A 17,502-nucleotide genomic window follows, 5' to 3' on the forward strand; every position below is an offset into this window, starting at 1 on the left:
GCAACTTTCAAACAGTTAAAAGCTTTGAATTTGAGAAGGAGCTAGAGAGATATGTGCTACTCTTCTTTTACAATATCCTCATCCACTCTAAGGATGAAGATGAGCATGAACATGATTCGTGCTAGGGAAGCCTTAGAGATTCTTGGAGAGCGCCAACTCTTTACCAAAAGGAGCAATTGCACCTTCTTTGTCAAGCAAATTGACTATATTGGATACAATGTATCTGACAAGTGGATATTTGTTGATCCAACAAAGGTCGTGCATATACACTCTTAATTACTCACCGTAAAAGAACAGCAAGGTGAAAATGGAGTGGAGAATAGAGCCAAACCTTTAAGGATTTTGAGGTGGACTTGTGTTGGAATTAGGGTTGCAGAGAAACACACACAGCTTGGAGAAGATGAAGGAAGCTCAAGGCACACAACTGAGAGTGTATTACTTAGTGTGCAATGGAAAGATAGATAGCCCTAGAGTGATGGGCGTATATACAATGCACGGGGGAAAAAACCTCCTAAAGAGGGAAAAAATGCCCCGGCGGTCCTAGTGTGTTCACACACATCACTACCACATGTATATGGTAACAAATCCCCCCTGGAGTGATGCGGTGAACGAGAGCTGGCACATGAGTAAAGGGAAGTGCCATGCCCTAAGGACATGATCAGTCCACAAAGGGGAGTAAGCCCAAAGCTTTGTGGAAAGCCTCGAGCTTCTCACGAGACAATGCCTTTGTGGAAAGATTTGCAAGGTTGTTCTGTGTTGGGACATAAGCCATGCTGATCTCTCCTGCTGAGAGCCTCTCCCTGACATAGTGGTAATGCACCTCAATGTGCTTTGTACGAGCATGAAAAACTGGGTTCCTCGCAATTGCCAATGCGCTCTGACTGTGAGTGTAGATAGTGTTGGCAGTGTCCTGTCCAACACCCAATCACAGCCATAAGGCGTCTGAGCCATACACACTCAACCGTAGCTGTGAAGACTGCCTTGTACTCAGCCTCACAACTCAAAGTGGCCACAGTAGTTTGCCTCTTGCTCAACCATGATATACATGAACTGCCAAGCATGAAACAGAAACCACTTGTGGACACTTGCGTGTCAAAACAACCAGCCCAATCTGAGTCCGAAAAAGCATGTAAGTTTGGTGGCAATGATCCTCCCTTGGGATAAAATAAGCCAAGATTTAAAGTGCCACTAAGGTAGCGGAAAATCCTCTTGACAGCCTGCCAATGCCTAGACCCTAGGCTATGCATAAATCTACTGACTTGTAAGACTGCAAACTGAATATCTGGCCTCATGTTGCATACATAAATGAGGCATCCAACAACAGTTTGGTACAAAGTGACATTAGCAGGATCACCAGCGTCATGAAGACTCAATTTCAAACCTGTTTTCGTGGGAGTGGCAATAGGTTTGCAATCCTCAAGTCCAAACTTACATAGCAATGTCTCTATGAACTTTTCTGACACAACGCAATACCACCATCACACTGCTTAAATTGTATACCCAAGTAATGATGCAACAGCCCCAAATCTTTCGTCTTGAAAGTAGCATTCAAATCAGCCTTAAATTCAACGATATGTCTCTCATTTGGTCCAATGATCAGCAAATCATCTACATAAAGAACCACAATAAGAAGTACATCACCCTTACGCTTTACATACAAGGTGCTTTCTGTTGGACTGTTACAAAAGCCTTGTTTGACCAAATGAGTGTCAGCTTTCTCATACCAAGCACGAGGAGATTGCTTCAACCCATAAAAAGCCCTCTTACATCTGTCATCCACAAATTTGACTACAAGTCCAACTCTAGCAAGTGCAGATACAGACAAAAGATTGTTCTTGATCCCAGGTACATATAGTGCATCAACAAGTGTAAAAGAACTGCCATTTGCAGTAGTAAGCACACAATCTTTCCAACTCCCTGAACCGGATAAGAGGCATTGTTGGCACAAGTGACTGAATTCCCATGAGGGATAAACTCGATAGAGGTGAACAATTCACTATGTGAGGTAATGTGCTTTGTAGCACCACTGTCGAAATACCACACATGTGAATTTGTAGCAACTGACATGCATGCATCATGGACAACAGGATTGTAAGTGCACTCTGCACTAAAAGCCCATTCTGCATCAACATCAGCATCACAGTCTCCTTTGACAGAAGACTCAACAATGGCTGTATTTGTAGTGGAACCAACATTTGCAATGGAACCACCCTCTTTCTTCTTAGCCTCTTTGGCCTTCAACTTAGGACACTGCTTGATCAAGTGATCATTAGCTTTATAATAATGGCAACACATCTTCTTTTTGCCCTTATCACCAGAATTGCCAGACGAAGTGATGCCAGCAGAAGCATTGGGAACAGAAGTTTTGCCACTCGTAGCAGAACCATAAGAAGTGGCTACATTGCTGTTATCACCCTTTCTTTGAGAAGCAATAAAAGCCTGTTCAAGTGCACGTTGTATAGTCCTATTTTTTTTTGGAAAGTGACTCTTGCAATAGCAATGTGCATAAAACTTGACAACTTCAGGATTTCCTTGGGTCATAAGTCTCCAAGTACTAGCAAAAGTCTAGCAAGAATTTGGTAAGGCTTCAAGAATAGTCTGCACAAGGGAACTGTCTGAAATGACTTCACCTGCAAAAATAAGTTGCTCATTGATATCCTTGACACTAGCAAGGAAAGTGTCCATATCATCTTCCTCATGCATAATCTTCGACTCAAGCTCTTTACACAGCAAAGCAATTTTAGCCTCATTGTGACTTGCATAAAGACCAACCAAAATATCCCAAGTCTGTTTTGCAGATTTTGCTAAACAAATGTGAGGAACAATGGTACGCTTCACAGACAACACAATCAATGCATGAGCTTGCGTATCCTTTACATCCCAACGAGATTGTTCTGCCGTAGGCAAAACAACTCTAATAGTGGCAATTCTTGCAGCAAGACCTGCAACATCCTCAACATCGCCTGCATCCTCAGAACCAGGATGTACATCAATGCCTTGTACAGTATTCTGAATGCCCTTTGATAGAAGAACATGTTGCATCATATAAGCCCACATAGTGTAATTGTCCCCATCCAACCTATCCTCAATAGCAAACATCTTGGACAAATCTGTGTTGTTGTCAGCCATATAAATGCTACACCTGATGTGAAAATTGGCCGAAAAGAGGAGAAACAAAGCGAGAACAACACGTGCTATATAGCACAAACCATAGAAGACTATAAGGCACCTATTATGCAGAAAACGACGACAAAAATTTTGCACAGACTGACGAAATTGATTGTGCAGGCCTGCCTGTAGTTGAAACGAAGACCGAAATGAGCCTGACTACCTGCCTGTAGAGTCGACCTGCAAATGCTTGCCAAACCTCACTAAAATCGGAGAAAGAGAGCAGGTGTGTGCCGGAGCAGCTGGCGACTAAGCCCAGGAGGACACAACCTGCTCTGATACCAATTGTTGGAATTAGGGTTGCAGAGAAACACACACAACTTGGAGAAGACGAAGGAAGCTCAAGGCACACAAATGAGAGTGTATTACTTAGTGTGCGATGGAAAGATAGATAGCCCTAGAGTGATGGCATATATACAATGCACGGGAGGAAAAACCTCCTAAAGAGGGAAAAAGTGCCTCGGCGGTCCTAGTGTGTTCACACACATCACTACCACATGTATATGGTAACAACTTGACAACTAAACCAAATTTCAAATTGCCCAACTTTTGAGTCAAATTTGAAGTGGTTGCAAGAAATATAGAACAAATAGGATCTTGTAGCAAGGAGTGTAGAGAGAGATGCAGTGCAAAGTAAATTAGTGGAAAATTAAAAGTTAAATTAGCAATATTACAAAGTGATGGTGCCATCCACCCATGTGCTCTCAAGATAGAGCTTAGATGGCGATATAGATAACTAGAGCTAGTAGGCAAGAATCCAAGGGGTTTGTATCCTTCAACATGTTGGGGTAAAGGCGCTACGCCTTTTGCCCGTCCGGATGTCTAACGTCCGGCCGCCCGTCTACGTGTGTACATACCCTTATTCTTCATTACATATGAGAATAAGGAGCTCCTCATCTTTAGTCTTGTGAAGCTGCTCTGCCCACACCGGCTTGTGCTTCTCCCCTTCCACGCATGCACCGCATCGCGCACGCACGCATGCATCCGTACACCCGTGCACTCATCAATTGGTATCAGAGCTCCGGCGGCGAATGACGTGCACGTGACCGCTCTCCGACGATCGACTCGGAAGTGACAGAGATCGCTAGATATGGCGGAACTCAGAGCCCGTGCTTAAGCTTAGCAGTGGCAACAAATCCGACACGGAATCGGAGCACTCAAAGGGGATCTCGGCGGTTCCCGACGTACACAGCCCCTCTCGGGTGGAGGGAATCTTGAAATCCTTGAGATCTCTGTATGTGGCATATCTATGTGTGCAAAGCTTGGCGTGGAAGAGAGCCTTGAAGGCTTGAGCATCAAGTGCTTCAGGGAATTGAGAGAATCGAGAGCAGGTTCTCTCAGAAGGGGTAGTCCAAGCAGAAGTTGCAGGTCAAATCAAAACCAAGGTCAAAGGCAAGAGCTGCAGCATGTGCTTGTGAGCAAGGCGGGTAGGTAGCGACTTGCAAGCAGTCCAAGCACCGGTTATTGGTCATCAAGCTTGGGATTTTGGGTAGCAGGTTTTCGGCAGTAAGTTGAAAAAGCGCGCACACACACACACAGAGCCAATTGTAGTGGGCAGAACCGGGTAGCAGTGTGACGAGCAAGGAGCAATTGGGGGAAGTCGAATTGAGGCTCCACAAGAGCTTGGGGGAAGTAGCAAACAGTGATCTGAGGGAATTCGAGAGGCAAAAACATTGACAAGCTTGACATTGAGCCAATTAGGCAGCGGGAAGTCTCAGCAGTGGGTAGAATCGGGTGCAGCAGGACGAGCATCTCGACAAAAGGGGAGCACAACATATGGAGAGCTCTATGTACATAGGCAACATCTCCCCCTAGGATGTCTATGATGTCTTTTGTTGCTACAACACCAAGGTTGTCATAGCAGGGCCGAGCACCAGAGCTGTAGAAGTAATCGACCAAATGCCAAGGAATTTGAGCAATTGGGGAATTCGGGCAATCGACAGGCACCGAGTGTAGCCATACGCAGCCGAGGACGGCTTCTGCAGGTCAAGAGCAAGTGAGGAACAGAAGCCAGGCTAAGCGGTGGGCGACCTTGTATTGAGTATAACACACACACAACACACACACACACACTCTGTCTCCTGGCAGATCGTCAGATTCGACAGAGCAGGCCACTTTCGACAGCATGAGAGATTGCAATTTTTTTTAAAACCTTTGACTCTCAGGTTTTTGTGTGCAAACGACATTTCTTGGCATCAGAGACTCTTGCCCGATGGCGGGGAGGCGACATCGGCATTAGTTTACGACACTGATTTAGCGGCTCAACTTTAGCGGTTCTTCTCGACATTTCACATCGGCTCGGCATTAGCCTTGAGCTCGATGATTAGCCGTCCCGATGCATCAGTTTCGACATCGATTAGACAGCTATTCGACTAGCGTGCTTTCACCTAGCGGTGGAAGCCAACATTGAGCGTTTTCTCGACTTCGAGCACAGGTGGCCATTGCATTGGCACTTCCCCCCGATGGCGGAAGACGACTCCGATAGCCATCCTCGGCTTTTCAACTTCGACGGTCATCTCCAGTTTCGGCGTCGTCGGCATATACCGATAGATACGGCTCTGACGGACCATTCCAGAGCAAGTTTTTTTTCCCTTGAGCGCACATAGCTCCTGGAAAGCGTTTTTGATTGACGTGTTTACCGATCAATGAGGTAGTACTTGCCAGTTCTCATTGGTTTCACTCACAGGTTGCAGTGTAGTTTGTGTGGAGCACTAGAGACCAGTTTTTTTGTGCAGTTTGGTGCAGTTTCATGCTATGTATGCATATGAGGATACAACGTGAGCTAGGTATAGCTCGCAGGTAGCAGATTTACATGTGTTTTTGGACAGGTACACATCCATAGAGCCACTCGATCAGGAGTGAGCCAGTTTACCAGGCTTTTGGCAGCGTATGTAGACCATTTGTGGATTTGTTTACTAAGACACTGTATGTCTAGTTTTCATGTGATTTGGTGAGATTTTTGGAGTTTTTATTGAGTTTCCAAGAAAAATATACCGAAGTTTCCCAGATTCTCGCCATGGTTTGCACGTATTCACAGTTTGCTCCCTAATGGTTTAGTGGTCGAGTTGACTCCCACTCTGGTAGTTATCTGCAGTTTTTTGGCTTGCGGTTTGCGCTGAGTTTTGACTCATTTTGCAAAGGAAATACTGTTTGTTTCTCCCCGTTTTCTTGCCATAAAAGTTTGCAGTGTTATGCCATCTTCTACAGTGGTTGATATATTCCCACTTCGATAGTGACCAAGTGCTTACTCTCACTTTGACAGATTTTGACAGGTTTTGTCACTTTGGACACAGTTTGGTGTTCTCGTACCCACTCTCGTAGGAGTGAGGATTGTGATTGTGTATGCTTGTGTGGCTACAGATAGACAGTCATAGGTTTCACAGGTTCTTTGTAGATATTTTGCAACCAGTTTCTCTCGTGGGATGCGTTTTGAGCTAGCTTGTTCTCTACTTGCATATATGGTTATGCGCTTTACGCTCAGTTGAGTAGTTTGTCCCAGTTTATGCTTGCAGAGTTTGCAGATTATGGAGTTGCTTTTAGGCATATGTTAGCGTTAGATTTGATGCAATTGATCTTGCTTTTAAGCATTGTGTAGTGGTCGAGTTACCTCCCACTTTGTTGCCAGTTTGGCATGGTTTATGGTTGAGATTGTACTTGAGATTTTGCTCAGTTTACAAGGGAGATTCTATCAGATTTTCCCAGATTTCTTGCCATACTTTGGCTCTTAGCCATTCATTTATAGTATGCTCGTAGTGGTTATAGGTTTCCTTTGATTTTGCCTCATGTTCTCACATCGACACATATTCAGAGCATGAGACTACATCATGCAGGTTACAGGTTTTCATTATTGAGCTACTGGTTGGTTTATGCTTGATTAGCATAGTGGTCGAGTGATCTCCCACTTTGTTGCCATTTTGGCATTCACTTATGGCAGCAGACATGTGTGACATTGAGAGACGACGGTCTTGTTCTTGCCGATACATGCGTTGTTGGCATTGCGGTCACACACGGCACATTAGACGCCCGTTGTTTCAGACGTATGAGATAGCAACAGAGATGTATGCAAGATGCAGATACGGCTTTGACAGATGTTAGAGAGGCAGTTCCAATGGCAATCTATGCCAATGACGATGATGTCACGCTTGCCTCTAGTGTACCTCTTGCAGATCTATGGTTAGCACAATTTCTCCACAGTGGTTACTAGATAGCGAGTCAGTTTTCCACGTCACACCATGCCGTGAGTGGTTTAGCATATTTTCTAGTGGGAGACTTGGTTGTGTGCACTTGGACGATGATTCGATGAAATGGTGCATCATACACGCTATGACATGTGCGCTACATTCCTCAGTTGAGATAGAGCTTGATCTTAGTGAGACAATTGGCAGCTTTTGGTTGTCAGGTACTGTTTAGAGAGCAGTCTTTCCAGATGCATTGCGGTTCAGTAGTGATTGCCAGAGGAGCCCGCAGCGGCCTAGTATATCCTATGCATGTGTTTGAGGTTTGAGACGGCATAGTCTTGGTTTTGTTGCTAGCACGCTTTGAGCGAGAGATGAGACGTGTCTTTTTTACCAGTGATCTCCATCATGCTCAGGAGACGGAGCATTTTGCTATGCAAGACATGCAAGTAGATTCTGTAGAGGCAGAGATAGTGCGGCATTGCTCTAGTGAGACACAATAGGTGTTGTTAGACATGTGTAGGTAGAGGTAGAGTAGGTCTGCTCCCCAAAGACACAGACAAAGCTGACAGATATGGAGTTTTTTGACATGCTCATGTTAGAGGTTGATGAGTTAGTGCCAGGATGCACAGTTTTGCCTATGGGTGAGAGGGACGTAGCTTCCCCAGTGTCGGTGTTGACACATCCATACGCGATGGGAAGTCCTGAGGATGTAGTGATTGCAGATAGCACAGGGGAGGCAAGTACAACCACTCTTGTGTAGATTTCGTCAGCGTTCGGGCGTCTCATGTTTGACTTGTTACTGTTGAGGCCTGACCTAGCAGTTACAGTGGGAGCATTTGCAACAAGGACTGTCAGCCATACGGTGGCTGACACTAGCATGAAGCTTCGTGGAGCTTTGCAGACCATACAGAGTTGTCTGCGGGATTTACATGCAGGCTCTAGCGTGGGTATGCACACTAGCCTACCACCATGGCTGATACGACTGCATGTAGATCGACAGAGTGAGCCAGTGGGCGTAAGTTGAGAGAGTCTCTCACCTAGTTTCTTGTACATGCTAGTAGTTTAGCTAGTAGGCCTCACCTATCGGCGCATTGCCTTTAAGTGGGAGTTTGTTGGGGTAAAGGTACTACGCCTTTTGCTCACCCGGATGTCCAATTTTCGGCTGCCCGTCCACGTGTGTACGTACCCTTATTCTTCATTACATATGAGAATAAGGAGCTCCTCATCTTTAGTCTTGTGAGGCTGCTCCATCCACACCGGCTTGTGCTTCTCCGCTTCCTCGCACATACCGCATCGTGCACGCATGCACGCATCCGTGCACACGTGCACTCATCACAACATAGGATACTATGGTTCATGGAAATGGTCTCCTTATATAGTGCTTGCAGTGTATGTGTTAGATAGGTGTGTATGTGTGTGTGTGTGGTATGTGCGGTATTGACTATGCCAACCCACCACCATGGCCATCGACCACTAACCACCGGCCATTGGCCATAGAGCTAATGGTATGTACATATATATGGCTTAATATCGCAGGGAATATTCTTTCAAAATTTTCATCGATGGCGTTGTCCTTGAACCCTTGCTTGGGGACCCACTAGCACCCTAGACCCCTCAACCATCACCTCGTTTTAGTGTGAGCAAGCTAGAATCCACGAAATATATGAGCACTATCGGCTTCTCCTCATATGGGGGCCTTACAAACTGTGCATACATGATGGTGGGAAAAACTGGAAAGTTGGTAATGCAAGTATATTAACACCCCCTCAATGATCACCTGAAGATGCATTATGTTGGTCGTGCGCCAACTCTGAGTTGATGAAGGTGTCGAAGTAGTTGGTATTTCCCAAGAGCTTTGGTGAAGATTTTTGCACAATTATCTTCACTCGGACAATACTCTAGCTCCATAATCTCATCCTCAATAAGATCTTCAACATAATGATATTGAACCTCAACATGCTTTGTATGTGCATGGAAGATAGGGTTCTTGGCTATTGCCATGCAATTTTGGTTGTCACTTTGAAGTGTCATTGCTAAATCAACAAGAACACGTAAGTCCATGAGAACTCTCTTGAGCCAAACTCCTTCGCAAGTTGCAAAACAAGCAGCTTTATACTCTGCTTCTATTGAAGAGCATTGGTTGGCTGCTTCGTGCTAATCCAAGAAAATGCTTCAGAACCAAGTAAGAAACAATATCCAAAACCCACTTTTTGGAATCACAATCTCTTGTCCAGCAATAATTTTCCACTTTAGAAATAATGCTATAGAAAACGCCACGGCCTTTAATATATTTTAGAACACACATGCCCATATTCTAATGAGATTCCCTAAGCTGTTTGAAAAACTGCTCAAAACACCAACTGGAAAACAAGTGTCTAGTCTAGTATTACATAAGAAAATCAAACTTTCCACAAGATTCTTGTACTTCTTGATGTAGAGTAAGGGAGAAGAATCCTCCATGGAGAGTTTCACAGACACCTCCATTGGAGTGCTCACAAGTTGAGAGTCCATCATCCCAAATGCTTTAAGGATTGCATACTTTTGATGAGAGATGAAGATGCCCTTTGTGGATTGTCAAACCTCAATCCCCAAGAAATAATGTAAAAGTCCCAAGTCTATCATTTCAAATTCAGAGCTCAAACTCTTTTGAGTTTGTTAAATGAACTCTTCATAGACACCTATGTAATTTAGTTATCTACATACAATATGAGGTTATCTAGACATGCTTTTCATTCTCTCTTAGTACATACAAATTTTCATTAGAAGCTCTCCTCTCAAAGCCAAGCTTTTTGAAAGAGACTGTCTATCCTGACATACCATGCTCTTGGTAATTGCTTTAGGCTATATAAAGCCTTTTTTAAGCTGCAAACCTTCTTTTTTGAATGGGACGACTCAAACCCTAGTGGATGCTCTAGATAAACCTCCTCCTTTAGAAGTTCATTCAAAAAAATTGATATTATATCCATTTGGAAAACAACTCAAGAAAAGATAGCAACAAGAGCAAGTACAAGGCAAATACAGGTTGGTTAGTTTTGTTTGAGTTGTCATCATTAGGCAAATCCTCCTCCTCAAATTGTCCTTAACTTTGATTTGGCACAAGTTGGGCTATTCTTTTATGCAGTGAGAAAGTGGATGAACCTATTTCTCCACAGAATGTGGCCCTTCTTCAAAAAACACATCGCACCTAGTGAGTATCTTCATTGCCTCTAGATCATAGAGTTTGTATTCCTCAAGCTCTTCACTATATCCTCAAAAGATACACTTCTTGATTTTGGCTTCTAACTTTGTTCTTTTGAGATTAGAAACATGTGTATAGCAGAAACACTCAAAAGTTCTAAGATGCAAGACCAAAGGTTTCTTACCAAAATACGCTTCTCGAGGTGTTTGTCCTTTCAAAGCCTTTGTGTAGCTTTGATTGAGGATATAAACTGTTGTATTTACTGCTTCGACCCAAAAGGAGTCTGGCATGTCCTTGGCTTTGAGCATTAATCATGCCCTCTAACACACTCTGTTTGCAATGTTTCATAAGTCCATTTTGTTGTGATGTGTAAGTAGTACTAAGGTCCATGCTCATTGCAGTAGTTACTGTATTTTTTCGAAATGAATATTTCTCCTCTATTTGTGCAAAATTTCTTGACCTTCTTTCTTGAGTCTCATTTTCTACAAGCGTGTGCGACACTTTAAATCTTCCAAAAGATTTAGAATTCTCACAAATGAAATACAGCCACATCTTTCTACTAAAGTTATGGACTAACATCAAAAAATAGAAAGATCCACCCAAAGAAAAAGTAGACATTTTACCACAAAGATCCACATGCACCAACTCTAGAGGAGACCGTGCTCAATTATTAGTCTCTCGTGGAGATGCCTTCCTTTGTTTCTTGCCCATCATGCAAGCCTCAAATGATCCATCTATATCTAGTATTTGAGGCATGTGTGGAACCATCATAGAACCTTGTATCTTTTTTAGCACAAAAATACTTAAGTGATCAAATCTCTCATGCCATAACTGAGTTGTACCCTTTTTTGTAGTTACCATAAGAGAAATCTCATAAAGATTATTTCACCTTTCTCCCTTTCCCAATGTAACATGGCCCATATGCATAAGGTATATGCATCTAAAAAAATGCTTGGAGTAATAAAACAACAAAGGAAGGCATCTCAAAAGGAAATCGCTTCACATAACAACAAAAATTCTATGTAGATAAGCAATGTACAAAGTCGAGTTTCAACTTTTCTCACCTTAAGATAGCAAGTGTTTTTAATCCTACTAAAAGCCTATTATTAAGGCTTGAGCCTACCAAAAGTCTATTGTTAAGGCTTGAGCATGTATTGAATGTTTTTCATGTAATCCTACTAAAAGTCTATTATTAAGGCTTGAGCCTACCAAAAGTCTATTACTAAAGCCAAAATAGCGGAGGGTTATGTAGTAAATATGCTTGCAGGCCATATATGGTTTACTTTGCGCGCCACTCGTTTTGCAAAGTCTCCACATGTACACGTCAGACTACTGGCAACATGAACTTCATACCTCTCTCCTTGAACTTGAGAAGAAGATGTCTCCACCATGAAATTTTCATGCATGCTTGCCTTCACGACAATGTGTTGTATAATTTGTGCCTCCATGGTTACGATCGATTTAATTCTCTTTGAGACCTGAATCGATACTCATGGCCGGTAACGCACATTGTTGGTTTCCTTTACCGTGATCTTATTTACGGTGAAGCCTCCTGTCTCCAATTCCAACAGCTGTGAGAAATTCATGTTTGTTTCCTTTTCCACGGGCCAAGTACTAGGCACTCTTGCAGGACATTGAGTGAGATCCTCCATGTGTGATCCACACTATTTTTACAGAACCACATGAATTGTGCCTTCGAAGCATTACCTTGACCAGTGTCATCCCCTCTTTCCCATGTGAAAATACCATAGAAGGATGGTGCACCTGCACCTGCACCTGTGTTCTATATGTTTTTCCTGCATTTACCAACTCTAGATCCCAACCACCCCGGACATTGAACCCTACTACCCTTTGGTATACGACGGATTGCCCACATTGTCTTATGAATATCCGTCTCCTCAACCACCATCTTACCCTCGTGTTCTTTGACTTCATGACTTGCCCGTGTGGATGCTGTTTGGAGTCCTCTATGATATCAAGGAACGTTCTATGTAATATATTCACGTTGATGCAACACATTCTCCTCCTCATGATTTATTGTCCCAACATTTTTGCACTTTCTGGCTACTGTAATATTATCTCCCTCCATTGTCGGTCTTTGATAGAATGGTGTACCTCCCAGCCTATCTTCAATCTATTTAGCAATAGCTTCTGGACCCTGTGCTCCACCTTGTTGTGCACGACGACCATGTTTTTCAGCCGAAGGTCCTGCTCCATGATATCTACCCTTGACAAAAGCAAGCATCTTCACACTTTGCAAAAAAGCGTTTGATAGATAAAAAACGCATGCATCGTACAAACTCAATATTTCTTTGTTTCCCTCGCCAGCAAGCCAACTTGCATGCTTTGTCTCGGCAAGGTTTGTAGGTGGAATGTATGACTGATCATCCACTTCTTGCAACATATAATAATTTGGTAAATGCATTGAAGCAATCAAATATATATTCCACTCAAATAGAGCCTCACATAGTTTTACCCCAATGAAGTGCTTTTTCCAGCGAGGGTAATGCACATGCCACCAACTGAGCCAACAATCCATTTGCGACAAGCTACTGTCACTTTTCCAGTAGCCCACCAAGCTCGAATAGTCATGTACAAGCTTGTTGCCTCCTCCTCGCTCCTTGCACATGACCATAGTTCACACATACGCTTGTGCTCATCTTGGAAATTTTTATGCAAGTATTGCATGGTGTTAATGTGCAAGCTTTGCTCCCAATGAAACAAGAAAGAGCTTTCTCTTCCCTTCATAATATTGTTAGGCCCTCCATTGAATACAATTTGAATAGCTTTCCAATTTTCCCCAGCCTCATCTGCCATGAATCCTCTAAAATCAGTTGTACGGTGCTCGCTTTCCAATAGTACCGAGTTCACCATTTTCCTAAACATGATTTGTGCTTGTGTATTTTATTCCTTCATCTCGCAAATGGCTATTATCTACATTTCTTGGATCGTGCAAAGTGCAATGATTAACCAATGTTGTGAACCAATGCAAAAGTAGAGTGATGATATGCCAATAGGCCTTATGTAGGGTCATATACATGGGCTGCCATTGTTGTCCACCCTACTACTCTACGGACATGATAAAAGCAAACCCAACTTTTTTGGAGGTCTCCACTTCCATCTTGTTGCATTATATTCACAAGCTTGACATAAAATCTCGGGCCATTGACTGACATTTTGGACACATGACATATTTTGCTATGATCTATGGATTGTCATAGAAAAATAAAACCGTGGAGAAACTTGTAGCCACAATTTTTTTTAAGTCGAATCAATTGGGACTCCGCACCGACACCAATCCAGTAGTTGCTTTTCGCATCCAATGTTTGAATCTGAGTTTTAAACAACAAGTATGCAGATTAGACTCGTGGAGGGAGCAAAATTGCTACACATATTAGATAGAAATTCAATACCTCTATGTATGAATCAATGGATGCATCTTCTCCAGTATAGAGAGGAGCTCATTGCTATTCAATTTCTCCCCATTTTCTCATACCACCACCCCCATAACCATCTGCTTCACAAGATTCAACTGCAAATGCCTAGGTCCAATCACTGATGTTTTAGATAGCACACGCGACACAAGTTCTCTCGTCTATCTGATCATCGATCGCAAAACTCCCTTTGCAATAGGGTGATTATGCCTTTCAAGGTGGATAAACAATTGGGTCCACTTGTATTCAACGAGAAAGTAATAAACAGTGCATGGACACTCCCGAAGAAGAATTGGATTGCTGCCACGGTGGAAGCAATGAAGTGTACTTCCATTTTTGGTGCTCAACATATTGACTGATGCAATTGATGTTAGCAATTTTCCTTGTCCAAGAAGTCTCATTTGGATGCCCGTTCATTGCATTTATGAGCATGTGCTATTCTTAAGAATGAGGTGGCCACCACATTTACTTCTCTTGATCAAAGGTGGATACCTCATTCTAGAATGAACATGCTTAACCCAACAATGGCCATCATACTTTTGATCCATCCCAACCTTTTTGGGATGCCATCCGGCACAGTGTCGAGCTCATAAGTGCAATCCAGATTGTACATCTATGGAACTTCATCAATGTGCTTCTTAATTAAACATCTAGAGACCATTTGGCTTAAGCTGGGGTACTTGTGGCTATTTAATGCAATATACTCTAATGTACTCTGTGTTTTTTCCACATGGTCAAAACCAGCCCAATCTTCTTTGTTTTTGGTTTCTTCTTCTCTAAAATTGCAAGGTGTTTGACAAACCAGAAAGGAATCTTGAGTTTTATCAGATGAATTTTCAGCAGGAAAACCTTCTTGTTCTTCCATGGAGCTGTTGGACAACTCTACTATTGCCACATTTGATGTTGAGGACATTTCCACACTCTTGTGTGTGACCAACATAAACTTTGAAGACAAGGTTGAATCCAATACAAATTGACATTGCTGACAAAAGTGCAAGAAGGGACATCTCCTGGGGTTTGTGGAAGATGCTATCAACTCGGATGAGGATATCGATGACCAAGAGATGGAGGCTTACATGACAACAGGGCTGAATGCCGCGGGGGGAGGCGGGGGGGGGGGGGGGAGAGTTTCCAATTAATGAGGATGTCACAGTGCGTCAAGATATGTTATCCAAGCATCTTAAGAATTTGAAGGTGATTGTGAACTTATGTATTGAAAGTATGCAGTCGCTTTTGCAAAGTATGGGCTTTGAAATAATTTGGATAATGCAAATAGAGCATGAAACTCCATTGCCTTGGGTTCCTCTATGGCGATTGTTGAAACTAGAGAAAGCAAGACAAATAAGCTAGGATTCCAAGCGTTGGTGCAGCTAAAGTTGGCCCAAGCTAGGAGATGGTCTATGCCGGGCAGAGGCAGCATATGAGTGCAGTGCAGAAGGCTAGGACCGGTGCAAGGGCCCTAGACAGCCAAAGGTTAGCAGGAATGTATGCTTGAAGCGGGTTTTTGGGCCAAAAGGTCTGCAGGATGGTCTAGATGGGATGGCAGATGAAGGTGCCCAAAATGCCAAGTCAGTGCTCTAGAATGTGGTTTTCAATGTGCTTTTCAAGCTGGTCCAGACAGCTCGTAAAACGGAACCCCGGTGCTCAAGATATTGCGGTTTAAAGTTGAAGTGTGTAGCAGATCTCCGACAGACAAGACAGTTGGGGATAGGTAGCCTAGGGAGGTGTGAGCGCATACATGTGTAGAGATCGAGTTGTGGAGCATACCTGTCTTTTCAGATTGTGAATCGGAGCTTTGGATAGCAAGTTAGGACCATTAGAAGATTTTTCTGGGGGCCGGGTCTGAGATCACTTGGCAGCATCAGAGGGTGAGTCATCTGGCATCGTTTCGACCTCGCCAAAGTTCTCAGGGGAAGGGTGCATCATGTGGAGCTAGCACGAGTCGACTGCACCTCAATCGGATGCTTGGTCGGCCAGATACCGAGAGATGAAGCTGGGAGCCATGGACAGTGAACAAGTCGCAGATGTTTTTTTCTGATTTTTGTGGCCTTGGGTAACGAACTCCGGGGAGTCGGAATGCAGTGGGGTTTGCACGACCAGGAACCGGTAAAAGGGGGACTCAGCACCGCTTTGCGACTTGATGATTGGATCACCAGGTGATGTATGGCATGCACGGCAAGTAAAGGGGAAAAAATGGGCTAGAGGAGGTTTTGTGGAGGAAAAAGGCATGGAATTTCAAGTCCTTGGAGGCCGCTGAAGCCAATGGCTGCCACGTGGCGTGCATGGTAATCCCACATGCTTTGTCGGAGGTGGACTTAGCGCACTTTAAGACTTGGGTCGAGAGCCCCATTTGGTGTGTAGGTTGGAGAGGGGAGCTCCCCTTGAGCGTGGCTATGGCGCTGTGCGCGGGGCGTTGCGTTGGCCCGTGGTAGTGCTGCTAGGCGGATCCGCGGGAGTTTTGGCCGGGCAGGGGTGGCGCAGTGGCTCTCGCGTGGCTATGGCACTGTGCACGGGGTACTGCGTTGGCCCATGGCAGTGCTGCTAGGCGGATCCGTGGCAGTTTTGGCTGAGCAGGGGCGGCGTAGTGGCTCCCGCATGAAAGTTGGGTGGTGAGCTGGCGGCGCTCTTTGATGACATGGCAGTACCCGACACGGGGCGCGTTCCCGCGGGCCAAGTTTTGGAGAGGGAGAGAAGAGGCAATAGCGACATCGCTATTGCCCCCTCCCCCTTGTGTATGAGGAGTGTCCCACAGGGATGAAGCAAGGTAAAGCAAGGGCCGAGTTGGCCATAGGGTTAGAAGCAAAGAGGGTTTCAAGGCCGAGCAAGGGCAAAGGCCGTCCGGACAAATCAAAGGGTGCAAAGCTAAGCCAAATGCAAGGCCAAAAGAGGACAAGAGGAGCCGGACAGGTGAGTTAAAGTCAAAGTCGGACCAAAGAGGCAGTACAAGGCTAAGCCCAAAAAGGGTAAAAATTGAAAAATAAAAAATAAAAAATGAGAAGGCTAGGGGGCAATAGCGACATCGCTAATGCCCCCCCCTCCCAAGAGTAAAAGAGAGAAAGAGAGCAGATGGAAAAAGGCGGTGCCCCCCTTCCCAAGAGATACCAAAAATGGGTGCCCCATGGACCAATTAAAGAGAAATTTCCCAAATTGAACCCCCCACCCTATAAAAGTAAAAAATTGATCAAATTAGGGGCTTCTTCTTAGCTTTTTGGCCTAGTTTTTGTGATGTTTTGAAGCCTGCAAAGTGGAGCTTTTGGACAGAGGAGTGTGCCTATCAAAGCCCTTTGTATTTTCCTTGTGTAAATGGCCATGGTGATGGCAGTGTGAGTCTGTATAAGTGTTTGGTGGAGTGTAATCGAGTCGTGGTTGCCTCCCTTGCTGTTGTTTTCCCTTCTCGCCTTCTCTTTATCCTGCTTTCATGGTTCTCCTCGGTGCCAACTGTGTGGAAGTGTGCGCCCCCCCGGACGGATGGTGTTTTGAGTGAGAGAGTGAGATTGAGTTGTTGTGAATGTGTGTAAGGGTGGAGACAGGCAGTGGTAGTAGG

This window comes from Adiantum capillus-veneris, chromosome 29 (assembly GCF_014529385.1).
Source record: "Adiantum capillus-veneris isolate H3 chromosome 29, ASM1452938v2, whole genome shotgun sequence".
In the NCBI taxonomy this organism is placed as follows: domain Eukaryota; kingdom Viridiplantae; phylum Streptophyta; class Polypodiopsida; order Polypodiales; family Pteridaceae; genus Adiantum; species Adiantum capillus-veneris.